Genomic DNA, 27,594 nt, shown 5'->3' with positions numbered 1-27,594 from the left:
CTTAGCAGTACTATATACTATTCTGACTGCTATTAATTTTTTTTTCATATGCAAGAAGACACTATTAAGTGCTAAAAAATTAATAGCATGGCTAGGAAAACAATGGTTTTGTCAAAACTTCTTGAGGTTTAGTTAACATGAAGCAGCTACTTGCATTTCTGCTTGAAATGTATATCAAGTTTTATTCATTCAATTATATATACTGTCATTAATTTAACAGGTATTTGAATGCCTAGTATGAGCCAAGGTCTATGCTATGCTAGGTACTGGGGATTTAATGGTGAATAAAACAGATCCCTGCCTCTCCAGAGACTGAAGGTCTAATGGAGAGATAGACATTTAGTTAATTATAATCTTAGATAATGCTAGTTGTTAGTTTCTAAAAAAAAAAAAAAAAAATTCCTGCTGGGATGTTGATTGGAATTGCCTTGACCCTGTGGATAATTATGGATAGAACTAACATTCGTGTGACGTTTACTATTCTGATCTATGAGCACAGCATATGTATTAATTTATTTAATGATTTTTAAATTTCTGTCATTGTTTTATAGTTTTTTAAAAAGATTTTATTTATTTGAGAAAGCGAGAGAGAGAGAGAGTGAGAGAACAGTGGGGAGGGGCAGAGGGAGAGGGAGAAGCAGACTCCCAGCTGAGCAAGGAGCATGACACTGGGCTCGATTCCAGGCCCCTGAGATAATGACCTGAGCTGAAGGCAGATACTTAACTGACTAAGCCACCCAGGCACCCTTGTAGTTTTCAATATACAAGTATTGCACAGTTTTTGGTCAGATTTATCCTATTTCATATTTTCATAGTATTATAAATCATTTAAAAATTTTCAATTTCTCTGTTCATTGTAAACATGGAAATACAATTGATTTCTACATATTGGTCTTGAATCCGATGATTTTGCTAAATTTGTTTATTGGATCTACTCTTTTTTTTTTTTTTTAAACTCCACAGAATTCTGTTTTAGGTTTTTATAGATTCTACATAGAAGATCACATCAACTGTGAATATAGATAGTATCACTTTTTTCTTTCCAACCAAGATATTATTTCTTTATCTTGTCTTGTTGCCTAGTGAGGACTTCTAGAAAAATATTGAATAGAAATGGTGAGAATGAATCTCCTGGCCATGCTCCTTATCTTAGGAGGGAAATATTCAGGCTTCTCTTGTTAGATATGTAGTAGGTTTCTCTTAGATGCCTTTTATTGGATTAATATTTTTTAAAAGATTTATTTATTTATTTATGATAGACACAGAGAAAAAGAGAGAGAGAGAGAGAGAGAGAGAGGCAGAGACACAGGAAGAGGGAGAAGCAGGCTCCATGCCGGGAGCCTGACGTGGGACTCGATCCCAGGACTCCAGGATCGTGCCCTGGGCCAAAGGCAGGCGCCAAACCGCTGAGCCACCCAGGGATCCCCTATTGGATTAATATTAAGCTTCTATTTCTAATTTGCTGTACAATTTCATCAGGAATAGATGTTGTAATTTCTGAAATTTGTTTTTTGTGTATACTGAGATTTTTTTCTAAGTTGGTAAAAATGGTGAATTATGCTGATTTTCTAATGTTAAACCAATCTCACATTCTTGGGATAAACTCTATAGGGTCAGGATATATATTATTGATTTTATATAATGTTGAATTTAATCTTCTGGAAAAGCAGGCCCAATTTGGCCTATCAAGTTTTTCTTGGTCAAGATTTTGATCATGGTACTCCTCAGTACGTTCCTCGGTCTTCAATATTTTCTGCACATTGGCAACTGAAGCCAGAGGCTTGATCAGAATCAGGTTTAATCCTGTTAGCAAGACCATAGTGTGTCTTTTCATCAAAAGGCACTTTTTGTGTCTCCTTTTGTGACATTATCAACCTTTGATGATTATCATCAAAATTCATTAATTTGTTGGGGGTTGTAAAATAAATGGTGATACTGTAATCCCATCATTTCATTCTCATGAAATATTTCTCTCATATATTATTTGGTGATTCAGTAGAATCACCAATTCAGTAGAATGAAAGATAGGAATTAGGCTGAATTCTTTCCCTTTACTTATAGGTTTTCAAAATAACAAATTAATTCCGTATCATTCTAGAATGATACTGATTATATATATTTTAAAATTTTATTTATTTACTTATTTATTCATGATAGACAGAGAGAGAGAGAGAGAGAGAGAGAGATTGGCAGAGACACAGGAGGAGGGAGAAGCAGGCTCCATGCAGGGAGCCCGACTCGGACTTGATCCTGGGTCTCTAGGATCAAGCCCTGGACTGAAGGCAGGTGCCAAACCACTGAGCTACCCAGGGATCCCCCTGATTATATTTTTAAATGTATCATTTGAACTTAAATTTTTTTTTTGTATTTCAAGATACACTTTCTAATCTCAAATTATTTCATCTTTGGTCAGTGGGAAGTTCTTCAAATTGGCTCTTATCTTTTTGACATGACCCTATTAGTCTTTTTTTTTTTAAGATTTTATTTATTTATTCATGAGAGACACAGAGAAAGAGAGAGAGAGACAGAGACATGGCAGAGGGAGAAGCAGGCTCCATGCAGGGAGCCCAATGTGGGACTCGATCCTGGGACTCCAGGATCACGCCCCGAGCCAAAGGCAAATGCATCTACCACTCAGCCACCCAGGCGTCCCTGACCCTATTAATCTTTGAAGATTCCTTGCTTTTTGGTATATCAAGACATCCTACATGTATTATTTACATTTCATGTTCTGGACCTGGAACCAGCTATTTCTCCAAGAAGCCTTGGTTTCTTTTAGTTGCAAATGGTATTTTAAGACAGCAATATAGGTGCCAGGACATGCTTACTGTTACTGAGTTTTCAACATGTCTTGGCTTGTATTATTAATTGCAGCATAATAAACTCTCCCCAAATCTAGTACTTTAAAGCAACAATAATCTTTTGTTTTCTCACAATTCTGAAATTTGAGCCCAGCTTGCTGTGGACTATTAGTGTAAGCTGGGACATGATGTCAGCTGGAACATCTTTATCAGGCTAGAAGATTACTCACGTGGATAGCAAGTTGGTGTTGCAATCTGGCAGCTCAGCTTGGGCTGTCAGTCAGGTCTCAGTTTTCCCCTGCATGACTTCTCCACTTGGCTAAGTAGAGCTGCTCACAGAATGGCTGCTACATTCTAACAAGGAACATCCCAAGTCCTAGCATTACAAGAAGATAGACCTCAGTGTGCAAGTACTTGTCAAACCTCTGCTTGCACATTACCTGTTCATGTCTCATTAACTGGTCATGGTAAGGAGCCCAGAGTCAGTGCAGGTGGGAACTACACAAAGCAGGATGGTATGCCGTACTGGAGGCCACCATAGTACCAATGTAACCCCAAGCCCTTTCAATGAACAGAGTTTGTGTTCCTTCTAGTTTACTTTAATAATTTTATTGTATTTTTACTTTTTCCTTGAACTCTGTCACATTATTGTTGATTTTTCCATTTTTACTATGTAGTTTTTTACATGTCTTTCATCATCTTCTTGGTGTCTTTTGATTAATTAAAACAAATAAGTTTATAGGGAAGCCTGGGTGGCTCAACGGTTGAGTGTCTGCCTTTGGCTCAGGTTGTGATCCCGGGGTCCTGGGATCGAGTCCTGCATTGAGCTCCCTGTGGGGAGCCTGCTTTCCCCTCTGCCTCTCTCTCCTACTCTCTCTCTCCCTCTCTGTCTCTTATGAATAAATAAATAAAATCTTTTTAAAAATAAAAAACATAGTTTATAGTTTTACCTAAGAGAAGTAAGATGGTGTTGGAGTACGAGGATCCTTGGCATGTCTCAATAGACAAACAGAACTAGAAAACTATCAAATCGTCCTAAATATCCCAGAAATTGACCTGAGGACTGACAGAACAAACTGCACAACTAAAGAGAAAAATGGAGTCACATCAAAGAAGGTAGGAAATGCAGAGACCATGGTTTAGGGGAGAAACAGAACACAGATGCTACACAGGGTAGGGAGCTGTGGTCATGGAGAGAGATGAGAGAGAGAAGCACATGGGGGAACATACAAGGGAAATGTTTCCCCAAAGCCATTGGCTTAGAAAATAAAAGGGGCTAAATTTCATGAATTCTTGCAATGTATGGAGTTTAAAGCCTGGGGTTTTAAAGGTCAGTGGGTTTTGCTGGGTTAGAGACTTGAGGGCACTATTGTGTTCCTGGAGAGAAGACAGGCAAATGACCCAGTGGCAGAAACAGTGATTTGAAGAATACCTGGTGCACACAATGGGGAGATTTTTCACTCTTCTTTGAGTGTGTCCCTGAGAGGCAGCATTCACAAAGATGCCTCTCCTGGGATAAAAGAGCTGGCTGGTGCCATTGTACTCCCTTGCCCCTCAACGTAAACACAGAGATGCCTGGAGGAAGCAGTGCAGCACCAACACTGGCTGCCTAACTTGCTTACACCGGGCCTGATGCCTCATGCTCTGGCTGGACTATCCTCAGTGAAGCATGCCCCAATCCCCGTGTGGTGGGCCCCTCCCCCAGAAGACCAGCACAAACCCTTGCTTACACCCTGTCTCCCAATCAGTTCTGCAGAGCCTCAGTTCTCACAGAAGTAATATGAGATCTCATTTCACAAGCCGACCAGAGCACAGCTCATTAAAGCTCACCTCATTCAGGCCAAAGACCAGATACTGCCCACTGCAGGCAACCAGGGCCTCTGCAGGCAACTGGCCTGAAGGACAGAGCAGTCAAAACACAACAGCAGAGTGCTTGCCGCACACACTAGAGACAACTCCCCAAAGCACTGGGTGCTGGGCACTACTTGACCTTTTTTTCATAAGGCCATTACTTCCAGGAGCAGGAGACATAACAGGCTTTTCTAACACAGAGAAGAAGGCAGATACTCAGACAAAATGCCAAGATGGAGGAATTTATCCCAAATGAAAGAACAAGAAAAGGCCACAGAGAGCTAAGTGAAATGATGATAAATAACATGTCTGATGGAGAATTTAAAGCAACAATCATAAGGATACACAATGGACTTGAGAAAAGAAGGCATCAGGGAGACCCTTACCATGGAGATGAAAGAATCAGAGATGAAAAATGCAATAAACAAGATTAGAAACAAGCTTGAGGCAGCAGGCTGGAAGAAGCAGAGAAACAAGAAGACAAAACAATGAAAAATACTGGGAGAGTAAGGTAAGATGGTGGAGGAATAGGGTAATCCTAACCCTGCTACCTCACTGGAACACAGCCAGATAAATATCAAATCATTCCAAACACTCAAGAAATCAATCAGAAGTCTTAGAGAACAAAGTGCACATCTAAAAACCTGAAAAATGTCCCACAGGAGGTGGGAACCTTGGAGAGTTGATCCATGGGGGAAAGAAGAGTGGGTGCTTCTCAGGGGAGAGAGCCTTGACTAAACAGGGAATAGTGAAATAGAAGGAGGAGAGAGAAAAAAACATGGGGGAAAAAAACCCAGCAAAAACACATGCCAGGGACTGCACAAGAAAACTCAAAACCACTGTGCTCAAAACCACTGATGGGGGGAAAAGGAAAACTCAAAACCACAGTGCTCAAAACCACTGATGGGGGGAAAAGGAGAGGGCTACAATCCTGCCAGTTTTCTATAAACAGCAGAGCCCAGATTCTGAGATGGGAGGTTTGTGACATAGACAGGCTGGGGTCTGGGGAGCTGAATGATGCTCCAGTGGGAGAACAGAGCTGAGCCATAGCAGCAGGCAGCCTGAAGATTCCCAGGGTCACACGGGAAAAAGCAGTTGCTTGGAGTTCATTTGGAAGAATGATATGGCCTCTCTGTAAGCAAAAGTCTCTGCAGGCACTATCGAGCCTCCCTACCCATTGGGATAGGAGCAAAGACAACATCCCAGGTCTACAAACCCTCATGCGGACTGTGTGTTGCCATTTACCATAGACCGCACATGGTCATGGTACTGTCTTCTGCTACAAGTCAAGACCAGCCACAATGCAGAGAAAGCCTCCCGCAGAGGATCAGAGTAGATTTGTGACTTGGGAGTCTCTGAAGTGTGGGGTTTTGAAACACAGACACACCTTCAATCAAACACAGAGGTGCTGCCTCATTCAGCAGGTGGACAGTTCTGACACAGACAGGATAAGGGCATGGATACCAGGGATACAGGAGGGATCATCATTGTGCATCTGAGGGCTCACTAAAGAGGGATGGTGAGCATTTCCCACTCCAGAGAGATGTGAATAGGAGGTGGACATTTTCTCCCCATACGCAGAAGCTTGAGCCACATCAGTGAGCTGAACAGTGCCACCAAGTGGAGAACAGAGACAGAACACCAAGCTCCACTGTCATCACCTCCTCCTCACCCCCAGCGCCCTGCAGGTACATCTCCTCCAGGGTGATTCCACCTGAGAATCAGAGCAGCGAACCCTCCCCAAGAAGACCAGCACCAAATCCTTCACCCACACCAAGTCCACTAATCATAGAGTGCTGCAAAACGTCAACTCTAGGAGAAACAGGATCTAGCATTCTTTGTTTTTTGTTTGTTTGTTGTTTCTTCCTTTTTTTTTTTTGTATTTTGCTTTTATCTTTGTTTTTATCTGTCATTTTTGTTTGTTTAGGTACAGAAAGAGTAATTTTTGTTAGATACAGAAAGCAATTTTTAAATTTCTTTTTATTTTATTGTCTTTTAAAATTTTTATCTTTACCCCTTTTCTTTTGGTCTATGTTTTTTCAAATAAGCTTCTTATAACAAGTAGACCAAAACACAACTAGATCTATCTTCCTTTATGTATTTTATTTTATCTTATTTTATTTTTAATTTTTTTTCAATTGTTCAATTTTTTTTATTTTTATTTTTTCCCTCCAAAATGTCAAGACAGAGGAATTCACCCAAAAAGAAAGAACAAAAAGAAATGACAGCCAGGGATTTAATCAATGCAGATATAAGTAAGGTGTCTGAACTAGAATTTAAAGCAACAATTAAAGGATACTAGTTGGGCTTGAGAAAAGCATAGAAGCCACTAGAGAATCGATTACTGCAGAGATAAAAGAATTAAAATCCAGTCAGACTGAAATTAAAAATGTTATAACTGAGATGGAAAATGCAAACAATAATTAGAGAATACTATGAAAAATTATATGCCAACAAGCTAGGTAATCTGAAAAATGAACAAATTCCTACAAACTTACAAACTACTAAAACTGAAACAGGAAGAAATAGAAAACTTGAAGATCCATAAGCAGCAAAGAAATTGCATCAGTGATTCAAAATCTTCCAACAAACAAAAGTCCTGGACCAGATGGCTTCCCAGGGGAATTCTAACAGACATTTTAAGAACAGACATTAAAGAAGAATATGTGTTCTCAAATTGTTCCGAAGAAGAAGAAGATGAAGAAGAAGAAGAAGAAGAAGAAGAAGAAGAAGAAGAAGAAGAAGAAGAAGAAAGGAAGGAAGAAAGGAAGACAGAAATGGGAGGAAAACTTACAAACTCTTTCTACGAGTCCAGCATTACATTTCAAACCAAAGACTCACTAAAAAGGAGAGTTACAGCCCAATATCCCTGATAAACATGGATGTAAAAGTTCTGATCAAAATACTAGCAAATTGAAAGAATTTGCTCAAATTCTTTACTAGCAAATTGAAAGAATTTGCTCAAATTCATCAAAAGAATTATTCACCATGATCAAGTGGGATTTATTCCTGGACTGCAGGGGTGGTTCAATATTTACAAATCAATCAATGTGATTTACTGCATTAACTTTTCAAAAGGATAAGAATCATACTGATCCTGTCAAAAGATTCAGAAAAAGCGTTGTACAAACTACAGTCTGCTTTCTGGATAAAAACCCTCAACAAAGTAAGGATAGGTGAGATGTATCTCATCATCATAAAAGCCATATGTGAAAGACCCACAGCTAATATCCTCCTCAATGGGGAAAAACTGAGAGCCTTTTCCCTATGGTCAGGAACAAGACAGGGATGTCCACTCTCACCACTACTATTACAACATAGTACTGGAAGACTTAGCATCAGCAATTAGACCACAACAATAAATAAAATGAATCCAAATAGGCAAGGAAGAAGTCAAACTTTCACTATTTGCATATGACATGATACTCTATGTAGAAAACCTGAAAGATTCCACCAAAAAATTATTAGAACTGGGTCACTTGTGTGACTTAGTTGATTGTCTGACTCTTGATCTCAAGATTGTGAGATCAAGCCCCATATTGGGATCTGCACTCAGTGGGGAGTGTTGTTGAGATTTTCTCTCTCTTTTCTTCTCCTCCTCCTCTCCTTAAATGCTCTCTCTTTCTTTCTCTCTTTCAAATAAATAAAACTTTATTAAAAATTGCTGGAACTGGGATCCCTGGGTGGCGCAGCAGTTTGGCGCCTGCCTTTGGCCCAGGGCGCGATCCTGGAGACCCGGGATCAAATCCCACATCGGGCTCCCGGTGCATGGAGCCTGCTTCTCCCTCTGCCTGTGCCTCTGCCTCTCTCTCTCTCACTGTGTGCCTATCATAAATAAATAAAAAAAAAATTAAAAAAAAAAATTGCTGGAACTAATACATGAATTCAGCAAAGTTGCAAGTTATAAAATAAATGTGCAGAAATTTGTTGCATTTCTATACACCAAAAACAAAGAACAGAAAAAGAAATCAAGGAAGTGATCCCATTTGCAACTGCACCAAAAACAGTAAGATACAAAAGAATAAACTTAATTAAAGAGGTAAAATATCTGTACTCTGAAAACTATAGAAGACTTTTGGAAGAAATTGAAGAGGACATAAAGAAATGGAAAAACATTCCATCCTCATGGATTGAAAGAACAAATATTGTCAAAATACCTGTACTACCCAAAGCAATCTACGCATCTAATTCAATCCCTATCAAAATACTAACAGCATTTGTCACAGAGCTAGAACAAACAATACTAAAATTTATATGGAACCACAAAAGACCCTGCATGGCCAAAGCAATCTTGAAAAATAAAAATAAAACTGGAAGCATCACAATTCTGGATTTCAAGCTATATTCCAAAGCTGTAATCATCAAGACAGTATGGTACTAGCACAAAAATAGACAAATAGATCAATGGAACAGATTAAAGAACCAAGAATTCCACCCACAACCATATGGCCAACTAGTGTTCAACAAAGCAGGAAAGAATATCCAATGGGGGGAAAAAAACGATCTCTTCAACAAATGGTGTGAGGAAAACTGGACAGCAACATGCAAAAGAATGAAACTGGACCACTCTGTTGCACCATATACAAAAATAAATTAAAAATAGATGAAAGACCTGAATGTGAGACAGGAATCCATCAAAATCCTAGAGGAGAACACAGGCAGCAAACTCTTTGATCTTGGCCATAGAAACTTCTTACTAGACACACCACCTGAGGCAAGGGAAGCAAAAGCAAAAATGAACTATTAGGACTTCATCAAGATAAAAAACTTTTGCACACCAAAGGAAATAATCCACAAAACTAAAAGGCAACCTACAGAATGGGAGAAGATATTTGCAAACAACATATTGGCTAAAGGGTTAGTATACAAAATCTATAAAGAACTTATCAAACTCAACACCCAAAAACAAATGATCCAGTTAAGAAATGGGTAGAAGACATGAATACACACTTTTCCAAAGAAGACTTCCAGATAGCTAACAGGCACGTGAAAAGAGTCTCACCATCACACATCATCATGGAAATACAAATCCATGATAAGATAGTATCTCACACCTGTTGGAACAGCTAAAATAAAAAATATAAGAAACCACAGGTGTTGGTGATAATGTGGAGAAAGAGGAATATGAAGTGGTGCGACCACTCTGGAAAACAGTATGTAGGTTCCTAAAAATGTTAAAAATAGAACTATTATGTGATCCATCAATTGCACTACTAGCTATTTACCCAAAGGAAACAAAAATATGGATTCGAAGAAGTACATGTACCCTGATGCTTATAGCAGCTTTATCAATAGCCAAAGTATTGAAAGAGCCCAAATGTCCATTGACTGATGAATAGATAAAAAAGTGGTAGGTTTATGGAATGGAATATCACTCAGCCATCAAAAAGAATGAAATCCTGCCATTTGCAGTAACATAGATGGAGCTACAGTGTATTGTGCTAAGTGAAATAAGACAGAGAAAGACAAATACTATAGGATATCACTCACATGTAACATTTAAGAAAGAAGACAGATGAATAGGTTCCTGGCCCGAGCCTGAGTCCTAGCCTCCTGAGTCACCCTCTTGCTCTCCGAACAGCATGAGCTTAACCACCTGCTCCACCTTCTCTTCCAACTACCGGTCACTGGGCTCCGTGCAGTTGCCCAGCCACCGGGTCCGACCCATCAGCAGCAGCGCAGCCAGCGTCTATGCAGGCATGGGGGGCTGGGCTCCCGGATCTCTGTATCCCGCTCCACCAGCTTCCGAGGTGGCTGGGGGTCCGGGAGCCCAGCCGTGGGGCTGGCCGGGGGTCTGGCGGGCATAGGGGGCATCCAGGGTGAGAAGGAGACCATGCAAGACCTGAATGACCGCCTGGGCTCCTACCTGGAGAGGGTGAGGAGCCTGGAGGCTGATAAACAGAAACTGGAGATGAAAATCCGCGAACACTTGGAGGAGAAGGGACCCCAGGTCAGAGACTGGGGGCATTACTTCAAGACCATCGAGCACCTGAGGGCTCAGATCTTTGCAAGTGCTATGGACAATGCCCGCATCGTTCTGCAGATTGACAATCCCCGACCTGCTGCTGACGACTTCCGAGTCAAGTATGAGATGGAGCTGGCCATGCGCCAGTCTGTGGAGAGTGACATCCATGGGCTCTGCAAGGTCATTGATGACACCAATGTCACTCGGCTGCAGCTAGAGACAGAGATCGAGGCTCTCAAGGAGGAGCTGCTCTTCATGAAGAAGAATCATGAGGAGGAAGTAAAGGGTCTATAAAACCAAATCGCCACCTCTGGGTTGACGGTGGAGTTGGATGCCCCCAAATCTCAGGACCTCAGCAAGATCAGGCAGATATCCGGGCTCAGTATGAAGAGCAGGCTCAGAAGAACTGGGAGAGCTGGACGAGTACTGGTCCCAGCAGATCGAGGAGAGCACCACACAGACCTCTGAGTTAGGAGAAGCTGAGATGAACCTCATGGAGCTGAGACATACTGCCCAGGCCTTGGAGATCAATCTGGACTCAATGAGAAACCTGAAGTCCAGCTTGGAGAACAGCCTGAGGGAGGTTGAGACTCACTAGACGATCAGATGCAGCAGCTCAACGGGGTCCTGCTGCACCTGGAGTCAGAACTGTCCCAGACCCGGGCAGAGGGGCAGCGCCAGGCCCAGGAGTATGAGGCCTTGCTGAATGTAAGGGTCAAGCTGGAGGCTGAGATTGCCACCTACCGTCACCTGTTGGAAGACTGGGAGGACTTCAATCTTACTGACGCCCTGGACAAGAGAAACTCCTTGCAGACCATCCAGAAGACCACCACCAGCAAGATCGTGGACGGCAAAGTGGTGTCTGAGACCAACAACACCAAAATTCTGAGGCATTGAGGCAGCAAAACAGGGTATCCTTTGAGGAGCAGGAGGCCAAAAAAAGGTTCAGAGGTAAAAAAAAAAAAAAAAAAAGAAAAGAAAACTGATGAACACATGGCAAAAAGGGGGGGGGGGAGGAGAGAAGGAAATAAACCAATAAGATACTCATAATGATAGAGAACAAACTGATGGTTGAGGGAGGGATGTGCGGGTGGCGGGGGGGATGAGCTAGATGGGTGAAAGGTATTGAGGACACTTGTTGTGATGAGTACTGAGTGCTATATGTAAGTGATAAGTGAATTCTACTCCAGAAACCAATATTGCACTATATTAACTAAATAAAACTGTAATTAAAAAAAAAAAAGAAAAAGAATGAAGTTGAACAGAAAAGAGACAGAAGATTATACAATGAAGAACAGACTTAGGGAACTGAGTGATTCCATCAAACATAATAAAACTCATATGATAGGAGGCCCAAAGAAGAAGATAGAGAGAAGAGGGCAGAAAATTTATTTGAGGAAATCATAACTGAAAACCTCCCTAAGCTGGGGAAGGAAACATATCCAGATGCAATAGGCACAGAGACCTCCCATCAATATCAACAAAAACAGGCCAACACCCAAATTTTGTAAATAAATTGGCAAAATATAGTGATAAAGAAAAAAATCTTAAAAGCAAAACCGAAAAATTGTTAACTTACAAGGAAAGATCCATAAGGCTAGCTGGAGACTTCTCAACAGAATCTTGGCACAGAAAGGTGTGGTATGATATACTCAATGTGCTGAATGGGAAAAATCTGCAGCCATAAATACTCTATCCAGCAAGCTTATTATTCAGAATAGAAGCAGATAGACAAGTTTCCCAAACAAACAAAAACTTAAGGGGTGTGAATGTTACCACCCCTGCAAGAAATAGTAAAGAGGACTGTTTGAGTGCAAAGCAGAGACCAAAAGTGACAAGGACAAGAAAGGTTCTGAAAAAATCTCCAGAAACAAGAAAACAAGTGATAAAATGGAAATTAATATATATATATCTATCGATAATTACTCTGAATGTATCTGGACTAAACATTCCAACAAAAGACATGTGTCAATGGATACAAAAACAAGACCCATCTATATGTTGACATTTTAGACCTAAGACACCTGCAGATTGAAACTAAGGGGATGAACAAATATTTATCACGCAAGTGAATATCAAAGAAAGCCAGAGTACTGATACTTAAAACAGACAAACTAAAATTTACTTATTTATTTTATTTTATTTATTTATTCATGAGAGAGACACACACAGAGAGGCAGAGACATAGGCAGAGGGGGAAGCAGGCTCCATGCAGGGAGCCCGATGTGGGACTTGATCCCAGGACTCCAGGATCATGCCCTGAGCCAAAGCCAGATGCTCAACCGCTGAGCCACCCAGGCATCCCACAAACTAAAACTTAAAATGAAGTCTATAAGAATAGATAAAAAGGATGTAATATCATAATAAAGGACACAATCCATTAAGGAGATCTAACAACTGTAAATATTTATGCACCCAGTATGGGAGCACCCAGATATTTTTTAAAAATAGTAATACACATAAAGGATCTAATTGGTAATAATAAAATAGTGGTAGGAGAATTTAATGACCCCACTTACATCAATGGGCAGATCATCTGAACAGAAAATAAATAAGGAAACAATGGCTGTGAATGACGCCCTGGAACAGATGGACTTAATAGATATATTCAGAACATTCTATTCTAAAACAGCAGAATACACATTCTTTTCAAATGCACATGGGACATTCTCCAGAATAGATCATGTATTAGGTCACAAATCAGGCATCAACAAATATAAGAACACTGAGATGATATCATGCTTCTTTCCTGACCACACACACAAACAAATGAAATTAGAAGTCAACCACAAGAAAAAATTTGGAAAGACCACAAATACATGGAAGTTGAATACATGCTTCTAAGAATGAATGGCTCAGCAAGGAAATCAAAGAACAAATAAAAAAAAATACATGAAAACAAAGATCCAAAACTTTGGGATGTAGGAAAAGTGGTCCTATGAGGAAAGTATATAGCCATATAGGCCTACCTCAAGAAGCAAGTAAAATCTCAAATACACAACCTAACCTTACACGTAAAGGAGCTAGAAAAAGAACAATAAACAAAGCTTACAGCCAGCAGAAGGGAAGAAGTAATAATGATGGGAGCCGAAATAAGTGATATAGAAACTAAAAACAATCAAAAAACCAAAAAACCCCACAATAGAACAGATCAGTGAACCAATGGCCCTGGTTCTTTGAAAAAATAAATAAAATTAATAACCCCTAGACAGAGTTATCAAAGAGAAAAGAGAAAGGATTCAAATAAATAAAATTTAAAAATGAGAGAAAAAATAACCAACACCACAGAAATATAAACAATTATAAGAGAATACTATGAAAAAATATATACTAACAAACTAGCAATCTGGAAGAAATGGACAAATTCCTAGAAACATATACACTACCAAAAGTGAAATAGGAAGAAATAGAAAATTTGAGGAGGTTCTCTCTCTCTCTCTCTCTCTTTGTGTCTCTCATGAATAAATAAATAAAATCTTTAAAAGAAAGGGCAGCCCGGGTGGCTTAGCGGTTTAGCGCCGACTTCAGTCCAGGGTGTGATCCTGGAGACCCGCCGGGATCAAGTCCCACGTCAGGCTCCCTGTATGGAGCCTGCTTCTCTCTCTGCCTGTGTCTCTGCCTCTTTCTCTCTGTCTCAATCTCTGTCTCTCATAAATAAATAAATAAATAAATAAATAAATAAATAAATAAATAAATCTTTAAAAAATTAAAAAAAAATTTGAAGAGACCCATAACCAGCAAAGAGATTGAATCAATAATCAAAAATCTTCCAACAAACAGAAGTCTAGGACCAGAGGGCTTCACAGAGGAATTCTACCAAACATTCAAAGAAAAGTTAATATCTATTCTTCTCAAACTGTTCCAAAAAATATAAATGGAAGAAAAACCTCCAGATTCATTCTATGAGTCCAGCATTACCCTGATCCCCAAGCCAGACAAAGACACTACTAAAAAAGGGAATTACTGGCCAATATCCCTGCTGAACACGGATGCAAAAATTCTCAACAAACCCAAAAGCAAATCAAATCCAACAGTACATTAAAAGAATCATCACCATGAAGTGGAATTTATTGCTCGGCTGCAAGTTTGGTTCAATATTTGCTAATCAATCAATGTGATACATCACATTAATAAAAAGATAAGAACCATAAGGTCCTCTCCCTAGATACAGAAAAAGCATTTGACAAAGTACAACATTCATTCATGGTAAAAACCGTCAAAGAAGTTGGAATAGAGGGAATTTACCTGAATATAAAGAAGCCGTGTACAAAAAAAACCCCACATCTAATTTCATCTTCAATGCGGAACAACTGAGATCTTTTCCTTTATGGTCAGGAACAAGACAAGGATGTCCACTGTTGCCACTATTATTTAAAATAGTGCTGAACATCCTAGCCTCAGGACTCAGACAGCAAAAAGAAATACAAAGCATCCATACAGGCACGGAGGAAGTAAAACTTTCACTCTTTCCAGTTGACATACTACTCTATATAGAAAATCCGAAAGACTCCACCAAAAAACTGAAACATGATTCAGTAAAGTCACATAGTACAAATTCAATGTACAGAAACCTGTTGCATTTCTACACACTAATAATAAAGCAGCAGAAAAATCAGGTCATGATCTCAGTGTCCTCAGATTGAACTCTGCGTTGGACTTTCTGCTCAGCAGGGAGTCTGCTTCTCCCCCTTACTCTCTGTGTTCTCCCTTTCTTACATACATACATTACAAACATACATAAATATGTTTTTTAAAAAAAGGTAGCAGTCACAGTACTCAGTAATGAGTAACTCTTTCTATAGCCAAAGATAAAAGGTTTATAGACCAAATTTGCAAAGGGGAGGGGTACTTTAGGGTTACAATGGGAAGATGTGGAAGGTTCAGTCCAGCCTTTTAATGCTCATGAAAATAGTTCGTCATTAGGGCAGCTGAATTCACAGGTAACTCCTTTAGAGGGGCATTGATGGCAGCTATATTTTCTGGAGACTCTGCTTTAGTCTGAAAAGTGACATTCAAATAAGATTTCTTTCTTCAACTAATTTAAGTCAGATGTTTTTAGTTTATAATAATTTTTATACCAACTTTGGAGGAGTCCCCACAAAGGTCAGTGGCAGCCATCAGGAAAAGCCAGCATACAATCCAGGGCCCCACCCCAATTCCATGAGGATGAGTACTCATACTGGGAAGGGGTGAGAAGAAGCTTTGCAGAAGAGAATTACCGACACACAGAGAGAGAGAATAAAAAAATTTACATAGATTAGATTGCTACTAACTGGAAAAATAACATTTGTGTTTCTTCAGTCATTGGTAAAATGATAGCTTCAGAACAAATAAGCAACAACAGAAAATAAATGTGCAAGCAGAAAGAGGAGTCCCCAGAAAAAGAAAGATAAGAGCTTTCATGACACAAGAGAAGTCTTTTTAGGCGCCCAGCTATTTCCCATGATTTAGGCCTTCCTCACCTGCTGTTTTGCTTGAGCACTTTTCTTATAGAACTTCCAGCAGGTGTTAGAACAAACAAATGCAACATCCTCAGGAGTTAAGGATTTTTAACAGAACAAAGGGAATACAAAAACAGTCTCTACCAGGGCAGGAAATAATAGCTTAACCATATCCGTGACAATAAATCAATGGTAAAACTTCAGTACGGTTTCGAGAGCAAAGATTAATTTAACACCTGTTCTTGAGTTGTTTTTGCAGGATTGAAACCAAATCTCTTAAGAGTAATGGGGTTAAAACTGTCACCAGCAAGACTCCCATTGATCCTCCTTCACAGGAATGTTAACTTTGTCTTTTAGAGGCAAACAACAGGAAGGGCTCCAATGGCCTAGACTAGTTTGAGCTGGACCCACATCTACACCTATAGACCATGGAGTGTCTGACAATTGCCTCTACCTTGATATAATGTTAAAATCCACCCAAGGAAGAGCACACATCTCATAACATTACATACAATGTGCACATAAGCATGTTTCCTTAAGACACAAGCATGACTCTAGGTCCACCTCTACATATCATGACAATGCTCCAGTTTTTGAATATTCATCCTGGCTCTAAATAAAAGGAGCCCACTCACCCCTGCTGTAGGAGTCATGGCTTTGGAAATTATTTCCTGCCATCTCCTTATTTGCTGCAAATAAAGTTTCCTTTGTGTGACAACTCCACCTGGTGTGGTCTCTATCTGTAACTAACTAAGGAGCAAATTCATGTTCAGCTACAAAGGGATTTATACCTTTTCCTGAAGCATATGTGAATTCTTGTGAGAAATTTCTATCCTTTCCTGCATCGCAGATCCTTTAGAGTTGGTGAGGAACATGGACATTTCCTAAAGTAATTCTTTAAAAACTTAAAAAATCATACTCTGTCCTAATCTGAGACTTGTAAAGCTTTCACACATCTACCAGAGCTGCTGGGAGTCACAGGGTGTGGGGGAGACAGAGACTGGGAATCAATGCTAGATGATTTCTGGAATAATTAAAAATTTCCAAAACAATTTACAAAGTACTAAAGTATACTTTTGTTAGTTAATCTGTGTGTAACTGTATCTAATTAGAATTATTACTAGAAAGCAGCAGCTAACATAGTTTTATAGTCCCTGGGAAACTTGAAACCATGAAATCACTATGTTAGCCTCCACATACTGCTTCTGGTTCTCAGTATACCTTAGGTAGGTTCAGATCAAACCTTCTCCTCCCTCTTTTTCTCTTTCTGACAAAGTCAAATGTGCTAAAACAACAAAGTCCCTAGTGTCCTACTGGAAGCCACTGCATTTATGTGAGGAATAGAATGTACGTGTGGAAAAATAGAAACAATCACAGTCAGAGGAGCCAGCTATTCCTTGGCCTAAGAAACAAACATTAATTAAAAATGACTGCCTTAGCCTTTCAATGTTTATGAAGTGAAAAATATTATGATGCGACTTGCATTGGCTATCTCTCTTAGAAACTGATCAAGTCACTTATTGTAGACTGGCAATGAAGAAGAGTGTTTGAACAGTAAAATTCCAAGTGGGTGTGGGGGGGGGCTGGCTAGAGGAAGGTCACTTTTGGGCAAATTCTTTCTCATAATTCCTGGCTGTGATTTGCATGTGACTACAGCTGGCTCTAAAGCAATGTGTGGGTTTGGCATTGGGGAGTTCCCTGTAGAATTATTTCTAGCTTGCTGTTTTTTTCATACAAAAAGTACAAAGAGTCAGGCAATAGGCCCTTCCAAAATAATTAATTGGTATTAACAGAAGCCTGTTCTACACATTCCACAAAGACAATGGTTCTCTCTCTTTAAAATATTTTATTATTATTATTTTTTGAGAGCCAGAAAGTGAGTGAGAGAGAGAGAGCATGAACAGGATGGGAGGGGGGCAGAGGGAGAAGCAGACTCCCCACTGAGTAGGGAGTCTGATGACAGGCTTCAGGACCCAAGGATCATGACCTGAGCCAAAGGCAGACACTCAACCTACTGAGCCACCTAGGAATCCAAGACAATAGTTCTCAAACTGCACTCTATATATTATAATTAATTGGGGAGATTTGACAAATGTGTGTCCAGCCACACCCCCACGAACTAAATAAAAATCTCTAAGGATGGGACACAGGCATTTCTATTTTTAAAAATTCCCCCAAGTAATATAAATAATAGTGAAAGGGAATATAAGGGAAGGGAGAAGAAATGTGTGGGAAATATCAGAAAGGGAGACAGAACATAAAGACTCCTAACTCTGGGAAACGAACTAGGGGTGGTGGAAGGGGAGGAGGGCAGGGGGTGGGGATGAATGGGTGACAGGCACTGAGGGGGGCACTTGACGGGATGAGCACTTGGTGTTATTCTGTATGTTGGTAAATTGAACACCAATAAAAAATAAATTTATTAAAAAAAATTCCCCCAAGTAATTATGTGTAGTCAAGTCTGAGAACCATTGTCCTAACAGGGACCTCTAAGAATGATGATACTGACTAGAAACATGGGAATTAAGGAGTAGAATGGGCTTCTCCCTCAATTCAGAGAGGTCATAAATGAGAAAGACAAGACTTTCAGCAGAGATAATGAGTACAATCATATTATTAGACCCAGGTATCTATGAGCTGTAGACAAAACCTCCCTCCTCATCTATCTACAGGGGCAATTTGAAAGCTCAAAGATCTCTAATTTCTTAGGTTGTTCTGGATTGTTCAGATAAGCAATCAACAGTTATTCAATCCATGTGTGGAGGGGTTATAGCCACAGGATGCTAACAGTTTTTGTTTTGCTGAATGCAAAGGTAGGAAATGTTCCTTGAACCCTCTGCAGGGTTGATAACTAATAAAAATACAAGAGATAAAAGGCTCTTGCAGGGAACCTGACACCACAAGCACTCACTTGAGAAGTGACAGGGTTAAAGAGGTTAAAGAAGGAATAGGAAAAGTCACTGAGGGCTTCATGGGGAAGGACCTGAGCTAGGCTGGAATACCTCAGTGAAGCAAGGGGGTTTCCTGACCCTGGACTATTTTTGGTGTCCTTACTTTCTGATGAGCAGAGGGTATAATGCAGATCATTTCAACAATTATGGAGCACCTCATATGTGCCAGGCATTGTTCTATTGCCTGAGGACACAAAGTAAACAAAATAGATACACCCCACTCTTTGCCTTCAAGAATCTTAGAATCTGACTTTTCCCCACATCACTCTAATGCCCTTGGTCTGAATCATTCAGACTCCCTTCATTGGGTTGAATAGTGACTCCTCCAAAATACATGTCTACCCAGAATCTCAGCATGTGATCTTATTTGGAGGAAGGGTCTTTGTCAGTGTAATTCAGTTAAGGACCTTGAAATTTTCTTGGCTTGGAGTGGGCCTTAAATCCAATGACAAATACTCTTATAAGAGAAAAAAAAAAGTAGAAATGGACATAGACATAGAAAGGAAGCCCATATGAAAAGGGTGACAGAGATTAGAATGATATGTCTGCAATTCAAGGAACACCAAGGATTGCTGGCTACCACTAGAAGCTAAAGAAAGGGAAGAAATAGATTGTTCCTTAGAGCCTCCAGAAGGAGTCTATTCTATGGTCACCTTCTAGCTTCCAAAACTGTGAGAGAACATATTTCTCTGTTTTAAACCACCTAGTGTTTTTGCCTAGTAATTTGTTATATAGTCCTAGGAAACTAATAACATCCCCCCTAATGGTCCTCCTTCCTCTCTACTTGTCCCCATAGCAATCAGAGTAATCCTTTTGGAACCCAAGTCAGATTATGCCACTGATTGAGTCAAAGCTCTATAGTGGTTCCCATCTTATTCAGAGTGAAAGTCACTGTCCTTTCAAGAACTTCAAAGCCCTTAGCATTGGGAAGTGATTCTCTGGTCCAGTTACCTTTCTAGCCACATTTCTTAACTAATCTTCTCAGGACTACCTTCCCCAACACTGAGCTTTAGCCACACTGAAATATTCAAGAAATTTTTTCCCCATGTTCCTAGAATGTTCTCCCCAGATATTCCTCTTGGCTCATTTTCTTTCTATCAAGTCTCAAATAGCACAGTGTCAGAAGAGGCCTTCTCAGAACATCCTATCTAAAAAAGTATCCCTCTTCTTCACCTTAGTCTGTATCTAATATTATTTATACATATAGATAAGTATGAATATAGACATGGGTATAGCTTATTTATTTGTATACAATGTGACTTACCCAATAGAATGAAATCTTGAAGAAAGGGATTTTGTTTTGCTTGCTGCTGCATCCCTATTGCTTATTTCTGAAATGTTGTGTCCTTGTATTTTTGCCTGTCTTTTGACACATCACAATTATATTGCATTAAGGATGTTTCTTCATATGTCTTATCTCTTCAAGTGGATTGCAAGCTTCTTAAAGTTTGGAACCCTGTTTCAGTCATACCTGCCTCAATGTCTCTCACTGCCCAGCCTAAGACAATACTTTATAGTCAATACTCAAAAGATACTAATTGTTTAGGTCATGTTTTTTAAAAAGAGATATTTCCCCCAATCTAGTGTTATTAAGTATAAAAAGAGTATAAACTAAAATTTGAATTTCTTGTCTTCTTTAGAGTTTCAAAAATGAGCTCTCCTAAAGAATTTTGAACTTTAATGAGTTCATTTGGGAAGAAAGCAATCCTATAAGAGGTTATAATCCAAATTATTCTATTAGTGAGAAGTAATCTTATTCTCTTTGATATTTATTAAATGTTGACAACACATCTAGTACTTGGTATATTAAATTTTGCTTCCTTAAAAATGCAAGGTATAATGTAGATGAAAATTGCAAGGATTCTAAAAGCTCATTAATTTGAACTCTCCTCGTTTTAAGATTTTTTTTTTCTGCCAATGAAAAGGTATGGCATCGGTTAAAGTATCTCATGTAAGTATAAAAAGAAAATATTTTTTAGCATTTTAAATAACATCTCTGGGAAGTCTCTTAAACCAATTAAGTACTTCTTTAAGAGATCTATTTCTTAGTCCCATACTTATAACTTCTTTGGATCAATTTTCCAAAAATGAACTGATGCTAATTAAAAAAGCATTCCTATTTATTCATTAATCTAAGACCCTCAGCATCTTTCAAAAGCAGAACTCTTGCCTCTTATAATAAAGGTGTCACCAGGGCAAAGACTTAATCAGGGGCATGGACTCTCAGAATGATTTGTCCAAGGAAAGATTTGCAATGGGCAGAGTCTATAAATTAGTAATGAAACTTCAAACTTTAAATAAACTTTATTTCAATAACCTGGCATAGGTCCATATCAGTTTTGAAGATAAGAAGAATAAGACAGAATTTACCTATTTTTTTAGCTTGAAATGACTACAATTTGATTTAATTTTTATTTAAGAGAAAACAACCTATAAAACAATGTTCTTGACTTTTGTTTCTGTGTTTAAATGCATGGAGAAATAATGTATTGAAAGAACACTGGACTAGAAATTAGGAGACTTGGTTCCAGACTCCTCTCTATCCCATATGCCTTTGGACAAATAATTTCCTCTGGGATTCAGTTTCCTCATTTGTAAAATTATGGGTTTGGACTTTTTGAGGTCTCCAACAGTTCTAATATTCTGTGATTTCATGTAGTTACCCAGGGTATTGTCTTGGAAATCTGAGTTTCTATCATATTTTGAGTCCTTTGAAGATTAGTCTTTTAGGTTTGTGTTTCCACTATTTCCTTCAAAATTCAGATTTAGATTAATCTCTGTATCTATCACAGAAAAATTTCAAGATGGCATACTAATCCAAATATTTGTAATATGCAGGTAAGCCTTAATTCAATGTAAATAATAAGATACCCAATACAGCATTTGAAAATTTGATTTTAAGCCAGAAAAAGTGACCTTTGAGCATCTAATCTGCAACTTTAAGAAGTTTTATTTCAAATATCTATAAGTTTGTTATTAAACAGATAAATAAATAAAAAGGGAGTGAGGAGAGAGAGAGAGAATGTTGAACTTTAAGCTCTGTACTTACAGAAAGCAGCAACGTTGACAAATTTTTCTGTGTTGTGAGAAACAGCCAGCCACAAAGATCCACCTTGTTCTTAGAAATTTCCCTCCCTCCTTCTTCATTACTCACACTAAGTCTTGCCATGGACTTTCTTGTTTACCTACCCCTATAAAACTCTAGGCTCCCTTCTTATCTTTTGAGACACTTCTCATTAATGAATGTTCTTTCTATTATAAGAGGCTGAATAAAATTATCTCCTTCATTACCTACTATCTTTTGTCTTTGGCTATGGATAGTAGGAAGTGTTGGGCACTATGATGGAATGGGACACATGGTGCTATTCTAACTCAGGTGGTCAAAGAAGGTCCTGTGAGGAGGTGACCTGTAAACTAAGACCTAAATAACAGGATAAAGCTAGCCATGGACAAAGCAAGGGGAAGAACCCTCTAGGTAGGGTGTGGAAGCAGCTAATGCAAACATCCTAATAAGGGAACAAGATTGATGCTTTCCAAATGTGTGGAGCTGGAGAGTGGAGTAGAGTTACAGTCTAGTGGTACTAGAGGAGACTGAGAAAGAAGTGGACAGAGGGATGATCATGAGGGTTTGTAGCAAATGGTAAGAATGTTAGATTTTATTCAAAATACAGTGGAAAGCATTTAGATATTTAAACAGAAGAATAACATGATCTGATTTACCTTTTAAAAATATAATTTTGACTGTTACATGAAAATGAATTTTATATAACAAGAGTAAAAGTGGGAACTTTGTAAGCCGTTGCAATTATCCAGTCAAGAGCTGATAGTATTTTTTGGTAGTGGTGGCTAGGGGGAAAAGTAAATGAACACATTTATGATACATTTAGAGATAAAGTTAATAGACCTTGCTACAGGATTGGATGTGTGGTGGGGCATAAAGAACAAAGTGAAATTAAGAATGACTCTAGATTTTTGTTTTTGGCTTGGGCAGCTGGTTAGACACTGGTACTAGTGGGGTCCAAGAGTCTCCTGGGAGGAAGCTGATTAAAATTTATACTCAAATTTAGATGTTGGAGGAGTCTTCTGGGGTAGGTATTAGACTTGCTGCTAATAAAGGCACATGAGAACACAAGATAGTTGAAAAAAAAATAAGAAACGTGGCTGGTTATACTCTAAATTGGCCAAGCAAGTCATGTAGGTGAAATGCACGTATTGAAAATAAAATTATCAGGTACTTACTATGTGCTAATGTTTTCAGGAGTCTGTTTTTGATCATTTACTTTTCTAATTCTATTTATTTATTTGTTTATTTACTTATTTTTATTTTATTTAAATTCAATTAGCCAATATATAGCACATCATTTGTTTCAGATCTAGTGTTCAATAATTTATCAGTTGCATATAATACCCAGTGCTCATCACATCACGTGCCTTCCTTAATGCTCCTCACCCAGTTACCCTATACCCATACTCACCTCCCCTCCAGGAACCCTCAGTGTGTTTCCTATAGTTAAGAGTCTTTCATAGTTTTTCTCCCTCTCTAATGACTTCCCATTCAGTTTTCCCTCCCTTACCCTATGATCCTCTGTGCAGTTTCTTATATTCTGCATATGAATGAAACCATATAATAATTGTCTTTCTTTGATTGATTTATTTCACTCAGCATAATAACCTCCAGTTCCATCCATGTTAATGGAAATGGTAAATATTCATCTTTTCTGATAGCTGAGTGATATTCCATTCTCCTACAAATAGGGAATACGTCTTCTCGTCATGTGAAACATTAACATATCAGTACTTTCAGATTTCAGCCAAAACAATGCTCATGCTTCTAGGCACCTAATAAATAAGAAAAAATGAAAATAAATGAAACATTTATTCAAGAGATTAGAAAAATAGTAACAAAGTAAGCCTAAGGGACATAGAAGCAAGGAAAACATAGAAATAAAAACAAAAAACAAGTAGGATAACAGAAAAAATTTAACAGAACTAATAAATTAATTCAAAAGTTAGGTCTTTATAAAGATTAAATGAAATTAAATGAGTATATGATTGGCTAACTTAATCATATAAAAAAGGAAAACCCATAAATTCTGAAGATAAGAAAGGATGTTAGGGAGATAGCCATTGATGATCTAAAGGAAAATTAAGTTATCATAAATAATTACAAGAGATTACTCCATATAAATAAATTTGAGAACCTTATTGAAAAACAATTTTATTCAAAAAAAATTATATAAACACTAGAAAGGAAGAGAAAATTGTGATTACACAAAGATGATAAGATTATGTATCTAAAAACTCAAATATAACCAATTGAAATTTTATTATACTTGATACAAAATTCAATATGGTGGCTGGGGGGTGAAATTAATATGCAAAATGTATATAGCTTTCATATATACAAAGTTGGGATAGAAAAGGAAAGAAACCACTATTTACCAGCAACCAAAAAGATTGAATATGTAGGAGTAGTTTAAAAAGGAATAAGAATAGATTGCAAAATTGTTATTTTGAACACAAAAAAAGATAAACAAATGAAATGACATACCATGACCTTGATTAGAATTGTTGATTTAATTGTTGAATTAAGAATTATAAAAAAATAATTAAGAATTATAAAAATATATTTTAACCTTACATTATCAATAGATTTAAATTTGAAACTGATAAATATACCAATATAACTTTTATTTTTATTTTTTTAAATTTATTTTTTATTGGTGTTCAATTTGCAATATAACTTTTTTTTTTTTAATTTTTTTTCTTTTTTTAAATTTATTTATTCATGATAGTCACACGGAGAGAAAGAGAGAGGCAGAGACACAGGCAGAGGGAGAAGCAGGCTCCAAGCACCGGGAGCCCGATGTGGGATTCGATCCCAGGTCTCCAGGATCGCGCCCTGGGCCAAAGGCAGGCGCCAAACCGCTGCGCCACCCAGGGATCCCGCAATATAACTTTTTAATAACAAACAATTATTCACATTTCTAAAAATCACATGGAAAATAAAGAGGTAAGAATAAGACGACATATTCTGAACAATAATAAAAACAATGTCTAAGGACAAACTGTGCCAGATATTAAGATATATTAGAAAACTGCAAGTCATTAAAATAGTGTTGTCTGGTGCATGAAAAGAAAGATCAATCAGGGAAAAATAGTCTCAATACACAGAATTTTAGTGCATATGTGTATATATTTAATATGTATATATACACATATTATAAATTAACATTTTACATCATCGAAAAAGAATTGGATTCTTTAACCAAAGGTATTGGAACAACTGAGTAGCCTTCTAGGAGAATAAATGGATCACTACTTCTCATATGTCACATCAAAATAAATTTCATATGGTTTAAAAATATAAACATAGGAGGGATCTCTGGGTGGCGCAGCGGTTTGGCGCCTGCCTTTGGCCCAGGGTGCGATCCTGGAGACCCGGAATCGAATCCCACGTCGGGACTCCCGGTGCATGGAGCCTGCTTCTCCCTCTGCCTGTGTCTCTGCCTCTCTCTCCCTCTCTCTGTGACTATCATAAATAAATAAAATGAAATAAAAAAAAAAACCATAGGAGAAAAGCAAACACAAATCACAAAGTTAATTTCACTTGCACCACAAGTCAATACTGAAAAGTCTAGTAAATTATTATAAAAGTGGGCAAAGATATGACCAGACAGCCACGTGTTAAGAAATATGGTTTTAAAATTTATGAAAAATATTCAGACTGAGTTCATAATAATAGAAATGCAAACTAAAATTACAAGGAAGTGATTTAAAAAAAGAAGAAAACATTTCATAAAAAATGGTACCAATGAGAGGGCAGGGGGACCGACTCTTACACTGCAGGTGGGAGGGTATACTGTTAATAACTGCCTTCAAGGGAAATGGAGCAATCCACTGTATCTTTTAGAATTAAAAATTGATATATGCTTTAACCCAGCAATACTTTTAAGTTTTTATCTTACATATAAATTCTTACAGGTTTTAAGTGGTAAATATACACAGATACTAATTACATTGTTGTTTGAAATAACAAAATATTGAAAATGAATTTAATATAGTGAAAAGTCAAATAAATTATGCTGTATCATTACATTGCTAAATGTTGTCATTTCAAAGATGTAGCTTCACATGTACTGATTTGGGAAGACTAAAAATATACTAAGTGAAATAACTGTGGAACAATGTGTTTGTTGCAACTTGTGTGGAGGGAGTATACAGAATCATATAAGTTATGTAATGCATTGACCATTTCTACTAGGACCCTCAGAAACTAGTAACAGTAACTGCTCCTGGGTCAAGGAGCTGAGTTGTTGAGGGACAGAGGTAGGAGAGAGACTGCCTTTGCACTCTATCCCCTCATGCACCTTTTAAATTTTTGCACATGTGCATAAATTATTAAAAATAAATGAAATAATTTAACATTATCTAATTTGAATATCTGTCTCTGAAAAAATACACTGATTTTAAATCAAATACCCAAATGAGATGTTCACACTGAAAATTATTTGAGTGGGAAATGGAACATGGAGGAAATATTTATAGATTTGGCACTATTTTATCTGAGGAAGGAAAAGTCTGAAATAGTTGTTTTCAATTTTGTGGACAGTAGTCGTGGAGAAAATAATGATAACCAGCTGTGTTTTATTTCTGCTGAGCCTGCAGCAAGGAGGAAATAGGGTAGAAGGGATGGAATTATAAAAAATAACCCAGCTCCTAAGCTCCTAAACCAGGTCAGTAGATCATGCTCCTCTGGTGGAGTTGCTTAATGGTCTCTTTGTTAACCTCTCTGGGTATCATCTTCAATAAATACACAACAATTGATTCCCTGACACAAGAGAGCTGGATGCGGTTACTGCAGGGCACTGGAACATATGAGTCTTACTTACTGTGGAGCAACAGGATTGTCAGGCCTGCTCTCCTGACTGGGAAAGACTCACCCTTCTGATCCAGTCATGATGACCTCCAGAGGGAAAGCACAGTCAACGCAGAGCATCACAGAGTAGGATTGGGAAGCCTCTCTGGATGCTCTTCCAGTGGACTAGAGAGGATATCCTATAGGAATGTCTGAGAGATGGAGCCAGAAGTCCTAGATGGGTGGAGAAGCTAAGGGAACACTGTCAAAAGGAGGGGAAGTAATGAAGGAAAAGCTGGAAGAACCATCAAAGAATTAACATGAAGGCAAAGTAAATTAATTTCTTGATATTTAGGATTATTTCAGTTTTTCCTAAGAAAATATTGAAAAGAAGATCTTTCATTTACTTTTGCATTCTTTAAAGGGTTACTTATTCTGCTTCTTGGCTTGCTTTTCTCTAAGTTTCTAGGCACATAGACCACCTGGGTGTTTTATCCTTTGCTTAGAATTAAAAAAAAAAAAAAAAAAAGAGGTCCAGTGGGTCAGGGACTTCTGCAGCCTCTTTGGGGATGATGAAGACTTCTGTCAGTGGAATAGGCTAGGATTGTATGATGTGATTTAAGAGGTGAAATCACCTTAGGGGAAAGTAAACAGTTGCAGGGGACATAGTTATTCCTCAACTTAATAAATTATACTCTAGCAACAAAAATGTCCAGATATGCTTTTA

At 38.2% G+C, this 27,594-nt stretch overlaps 1 long non-coding RNA gene and 1 pseudogene across 1 annotated transcript in view; one reads left to right on the top strand and one right to left on the bottom strand.

Moving 5' to 3' along the window:
* The window catches only part of LOC118355596 (uncharacterized), a 32,881-nt gene extending 20,614 nt beyond the window's left edge, over positions 1-12,267 (bottom strand). Inside the window, exons 1-2 of the long non-coding RNA XR_004818362.2 lie at positions 12,197-12,267; positions 9,265-9,361 (exon numbers count right to left, since the gene is read on the bottom strand). This is a non-coding gene — a long non-coding RNA (uncharacterized LOC118355596). The remainder of the gene's footprint in view (positions 1-9,264; positions 9,362-12,196) is intronic.
* LOC112670143 (keratin, type I cytoskeletal 18-like) lies at positions 10,235-11,546 on the top strand (annotated as a pseudogene).
* Positions 12,268-27,594: the final 15,327 nt, after the last annotated feature.

The sequence above is a fragment of the Canis lupus genome, chromosome 25, assembly GCF_003254725.2.
Source record: "Canis lupus dingo isolate Sandy chromosome 25, ASM325472v2, whole genome shotgun sequence".
Lineage (NCBI taxonomy): Eukaryota > Metazoa > Chordata > Mammalia > Carnivora > Canidae > Canis > Canis lupus.
Note: the sequence above shows the minus strand (reverse complement) of the source record. Positions and strands in the feature narration are given on the sequence as shown.